The sequence below is a fragment of the Mirounga leonina genome, unplaced genomic scaffold (genome assembly GCF_011800145.1).
Source record: "Mirounga leonina isolate KUSES-001 unplaced genomic scaffold, KU_Mleo_1.0 Mir_173, whole genome shotgun sequence".
Classification (NCBI taxonomy): Eukaryota; Metazoa; Chordata; class Mammalia; order Carnivora; family Phocidae; genus Mirounga; species Mirounga leonina.
In genome coordinates, this window is record NW_023270447.1 from 41,502,959 (window position 1) to 41,508,958 (window position 6,000).

General features: G+C 44.2%; 1 protein-coding gene across 2 annotated transcripts in view; it reads right to left on the reverse strand.

Moving 5' to 3' along the window:
- AK4 (adenylate kinase 4) overlaps positions 1-6,000 on the reverse strand; it is a 126,424-nt gene that overhangs the window by 68,824 nt on the left and 51,600 nt on the right. The gene's annotated exons all lie outside the window — the stretch shown is intronic.

A 6,000-nucleotide genomic window follows, 5' to 3' on the forward strand; every position in this document is an offset into this window, starting at 1 on the left:
AAGAGGGAAGGAGGGGATGATCTCTAACCTGTGCCCAGGTTCTTAGAGCGAACTGATTTCAGGACTTCAGGGCCCAGGATGTTTGGCACTACAGTTATAACTCACCAAGTCCAAAGGGTGCTCTCTCCTCCCTCCCCTCCCCTGCGTATCCCACTCCATATTCTCTTAAGTCTGTTCCTACCCACCCAGCCACCCCCCACAGCCTTCATTTCCCACTCGCGCTAGTGTGATAACTGCCAGCCCTTAAGTCTCTAGCTTCCGCCGGTCCATCCTCAGTGCAGCCACCAGAGACGTTGCTAACGTGCAAATCAATTTCTGTTATTTCCCCACCTCAGATAAAAATCGTCCCTTCTTCAGGAGAAGAGCCTCCTCTAGAGTCCTGGCTGCACTGTTGGGGGGCGGGGGGCGAGTAAGTGAGAGCCTGGCACAGTATTTCTTTCTCTCTGTCCCTGACATCCCCAGACCCTCTCCTCCAGTACCTCCTCCAAAGACAGACAGCCAGACAACGCCTAGTCTCCATCTACCTGAGAGCACATCCAGGCCACCAACCTCAGCTCATCATTTGTTCAATAGGCTCATTCCCTTGTCTAAAATATCTCAGAGTTTGCTGTAGACATCAGGAGGTTGTTACACTGAGCCCCTTCAGCCCTTCACCTGGGAACAAAGAGGAGAGCTTCCGTGAATGTGGGGGTGACTTAAATTTCCCCTCCCTTTCCCTCCATATGCTGTGCAATATATAGTAGATACGTTGCAGTCCTCCTCAGACCTGAGCATGCATCAGAATCACTCAGAGGGCTTGTTAAAACAGATTTGCGGAGCCCCTCCCCAACAGTTTCTGAATCTGTGGGTCTGAGGTGGGCATTTTTTAAAATTTATTTGACAGAGAGAGCGAAAGAGGGAACACAAGCAGGGAGAGTGTGAGAGGGTGACCCCAGGACCCCAGGATCATGACCTGAGCCGAAGGCAGACACTTAACGGCTGAGCCACCCAGGCACCCCAAGGTGGGCATTTCTAACAAGTTCCCAGGTAATGCTGAGGCTGCCAATCTGGAAATCAGCCCTTGAAAAGTGTGGTTTCCACACTCTGAAAACCTGCAGCTCTGCTGCATTGAGCTTCATTGAACACATGGGAGATATGTGGCCTCATGGTTCCTCTGCCTGCTCTGGGAACTTTGGCCCTTAACCTCTTCTTTTTCTAAAATGAGGACACTGGATTTACTATTCCCAAAGGTCCTTTTGTATCCATCAAGCATTGATTCTGTGAGTCCCCACAGGAAATAGTTCCTAGCCCTCACAAACTAGATGAACTATATCCCACCTTCCCTATCACCCAGTTCTTTTGCCTACTTTTTGGAAATGTGTTTACCAACATCACCTTATAATTTCTTGGAGTAGCATTAGTCACTCACGCTGTCACAGGACTTAGTGCTTTAGGAGTTTAGGAGCTTATATTATGAAACAAAGAGTTGTGACGTAGGTAAACTGAATAAAGAAACCCAGCCGAGATTGGAGGGAGCCCTCCATGAACCTTCGCCATGCACAGCCAAATCAGGCTCCTACAGTCCAGCAGCTGATTGGAAGCAATAGAACTGGAAGAAATGGGTTTTGGAGTTTAACAACCCTGGGATTAAATTGCAACAGCACCATTCACCACCTCTGCAAGTCTCTTCATCTCTGTGAGCCTTGGTTTGCTGATCTGTAAAAGGGAGCTAATACTTATTTCTTAGGCTAGTAGGGAGGCTTAAATGAGCTAAGGTACATATTGGGTTCAGCACAGTGCTGGGCATATAATAAGTACTCAGTGGTGAACATCATCACTATTATTAACCATGGGACAATTATTTAGCTTCTCTGATTTCAGTTCCCTAATTGTGAGGAATAAATGAGCTAATGTGACAAAGTATTTCGCAGACTCCCTGGCCCTTGGGAGATACTCCATAAATGGTAGCTATTTTTATCACACATACACTCATTTAATCAACGTCTTCCTATTTCCTTTGCCTGGGGTTTTATTTATTTTTATTTTTTTTTTAAGATTTTATTTATTTATTTAACAGAGAGAGACACAGTGAGAGAGGGAACACAAGAAGGGGGGGTGGGAGAGGGAGAAGCAGGCTTCCCACTGAGCAGAGAGCCTGATGTGGGGCTCCATCCCAGGACCCTGGGATCATGACCTGAGCTGAAGGCAGACGCTTAATGACTGAGCCACCCAGGTGCCCCTGCCTGGGGTTTTAAATCTGTTTATAATATTTATCACAGCGTACAAAGTAATATATATCTATGTGTTTGTCTCCCCTAGAGACAAACTGTAAACTCACTCTAAGAGGACGGGCCAAATTTTATTCATCTTTCTATCCTCAAAAATATACAGCACTTTGCCGTAATAAGTGCTTTGTTAATGTTGGCTATTCTCCCCACCCCCCCCCCACTCGATGTCAAGCCCTGGCGTCTCTGGGCAACTTCACTGGGTGGTAATGCAAAGTCCACGTTTGATCTCACTTTACACATCCCTTACATCAGATTCTCTTACCTGGACTGCCGTGCTCCTGTTTAGTAAGCGTTCGTCATTTCCGTATCACTGTCACAGTTTTGCCATAACCTTGTACCACCTTGGTTCTTATCCACTTATCATGTTTCTTGAAATATTGACTCAGTTTGTTTAAATAATTTATTTAAAAAACTGAATGTAGCTCACTAACCATAAATAAGAGGACACACTAAAATAAAGATGAGAAAAATAAAAGAAAGTTACCAAATTGTAGCTGGAATCTACTAAAGTCACTCGTGTGCAGACCAGGTTGGCTCCCTCAACAGCCAGATACTTATGAAAGGCTCTTCCCACTAGGACTTCCCTCTCAGGAATCTCTACAGGTTTTAACTTACAGCTTCCCTTCCTGAACCTGCCAGTTCATCTGTCAGTATCCTGCTGCCAACCAACAGCCACATCATTGCTGTGTCCCAGGTTTTGGTCTTGCTGCCAGACCCATTTGATCTGACGCTTGGCTCGCTGTTGATCTGGCTCCCGAATGGCATTCCCACTGTTCTTCACCATGGCCACAGGCCAGCCTGCCAACTCTAGGGTCAAGTTCCAACTATGCTCACCTGCCACCACCACCTCTCTACCACAATCGTGGTTAGTCCCAAACTGGCAAGTCCCAAATGTGGCTCTCAGATCCCCAACCCAGATCATAGGTCCCACTTGTCTGAGAGATCACCAGGGACAAATCATTCTGAGGGACAAACCAAAAAGGTATCATTTAAAAACGTGTCTTGTTGGAGAGCTGTACAGAAGACCCAGAAGAGAAACAAAGGTCAGAAATGTGCTCACCAGTTTAAGAGAAACTGATTCAGCAAAATTCTAAGCAAGGAAGGGCAAGTTAGCACAAGGGTTAAGAGGATGGACTCTAGAGACAGATCGACAAGTTCAGTCTTCAGCTCAACTGCTTACCAGACGTGTGATGTGTTCCTTAATCTGCTTCATTTTCTCCACCTGAAAAATGGGACTAGGAGCAGTTTCAATCTCATAGGTTGTTGTGCCTACATGAATTAGTATATGCAGAGGCTTGGAACAACGCTTGGCGTGTGGTACGCATTATATAAGCGTAAGTTTCATTATTATTGGTTCTTCAACCCCACAAAGCGCAACGTGCTTCATGCACTAGAGGCAGGTTCTTGGAAGAATTAAGCCTTGCCAGACAAATTTATTCTACTACCAGGGCTACCCTCGTGTGATTTGTGTGTGTAATTTGTTTTCACATAGACTTTCATATATTAAAAAACAGCTGTCTTGGGGCACCTGGATGGCTCAGTGGGTTAAGCATCTGCCTTCGGCTCAGGTCATGATCTCTGGGTCCTGGGATCCAGCCCCGTGTTGGGCTCCCAGCTCGGCAGGGAGTCTTCTTCTCCCTCTCTCACACACACTCTCTTTCTCTCTCTCTCTCACAAATGAATAAATAAAATCTTTTAAAAAATAAAAATAAAAACTAGCTGTCTTGTCCCATCTGAAGCTTCTCTCTTTATTTATTTATTATTTTTTGAGATTTTATTTTGTTTTTTATTTATTTGACGGAGACACAGCAAGAGAGGGAACACAAGCAGTGGGGAGTGGGAGAGGGAGAAGCAGACTTCCCACCGAGCAGGGAGCCCGATGTGGGGCGGGAGCCCAATGCGGGACTCCATCCCAGGACCGTGGGACCATGACCTGAGCTGAAGGCAAACACTTAATGACTGAGACACCCAGGCGCCCCCCCCCTTTTTAAAGAGCTTCTCTTTTTTTAAGTTTATTTATTTAAGCAATCTCTACACCCAACGTGGGACTCGAACTCATGATCCTGAGATCAAGAGCCACATGCTCTACTGGCTGAGCCAGCCAGGCACCTGGAAGCTTCTCGCTAAATATTCTGAATTACTCGGCCATTCCTTAAGTAATGTGGTATCCTGCTAGAAACTAGCACGCCAGTGTGTTTTTTGCTGCTTAAGTAAGAAATACCAGAAAGCTCTCCTGTTCAGTCTCAAAAGATTTATAGATAGGTAACATATGGAAAGAATTTTACCTTCTTAATGGAATATAATAATAACAATAATAGCTAATATGTATTGAATATTACTGTGCCATCTACTAGATCTCATTTTGCACTATGCAAATTCCTGGGAGTTAGATGAGCCACAGAGGATCCCCAAAGAGGATGACACGGGACTTTCTACATAGTAGATTATATTTCTGTCCATGAAATGCTCTGATTTCCCTTCATGAAACAGCCCCCCCAATCCTCTTATCTCAAGAGTGGCCACATGACTTACTTTGGCAAATGAAAGCAGAAACTTTAAGAGCTGGGGTTCCCATTGTCCCCTTTCTCTTTGCACAATGGCCAGCAAAATGGCTTAGGTCCCACAGTAAGGATGACCTCACCTCCCTACAAAAGACTGAACCATAATGGACGTGTAACATGAGCAAAAAATAAATTTTCATTGTTGTAAGCCACCAAGATTTTTGAGGTCAGTTATGATCCCAGCATAAGTTAGCCTATCTTGACTCTTACATTCTCAGTCTTTGATGCTAAATGTTGTACAGAAGTCTTATTGATTATATTCATATAATATGATTCAGAATCCCTTCCCACACTGGGTATTCTTTGGATGAATATGTTCCTTCTAAGGTGCCATACACAGCAACACCTAAAGCATTCCAGATGTAGTCTGATAAGCAGTCTCTTCTTCTGGACACTATTTCTTCTGTAACAGGATAGTATATATATATATTTTTTTTCTTTTAGCTTTATTGAGATATAACAGACATATAGCACTATGTAAGTGTAAGGTATATACAGAGCATCTTGACTTACATATATTGTAAAATGATTATCACAATAAGTTTAGCTAACATCCATCATTTCATATAGGTGCAAAAACATGTATTTTTCCTTGTGATGAGAACTTTTAGGATCTACTGCTTTGACAACTTTCAAATATACCACACGGCAGTGTTAGTTAATAGAGCAAGATAATATTTTCCCATATTTCAACCCATGATCCTTCTCCCTCTTCATGTAATAGCTAAGGAATTTTATGCCCATCACCTTAGAAAGAAATAATGCAGCAGAAGAGAGAAACCAAGCTTTGAGTTTTGGGCTAAGCCGCCAGAAATGGAAAAAATGCTTGTGTTTGTATAATACAATTGAGTTGGGAGTTTGTAAATGGTTGAAGGCTTCCTACTCTCCATAGCGTGGACTAGGAAAAATCTCCTAGGGGTGCAGCTGGGTGGCTCTGTTGGTTAAGGGTCTGACTCTTGGTTTCAGCTTGGGTCACAATCTCAGGGTCATGGAATTGAGCACCATGTTCAGCGCAGAGGCTGCTTGGGATTCTTTCCTTCTTCCTCTCCCACCCCCTCTTCCCCTCCTCCTCCTGCCCCCACCCCGCACTCATGCTCACCTGTGCTCATGCTCTCACTCTCTCTGAGAAAGAAAGAAAGAAAGAAAGAAAGAAAGAAAGAAAGAAAGAAAGA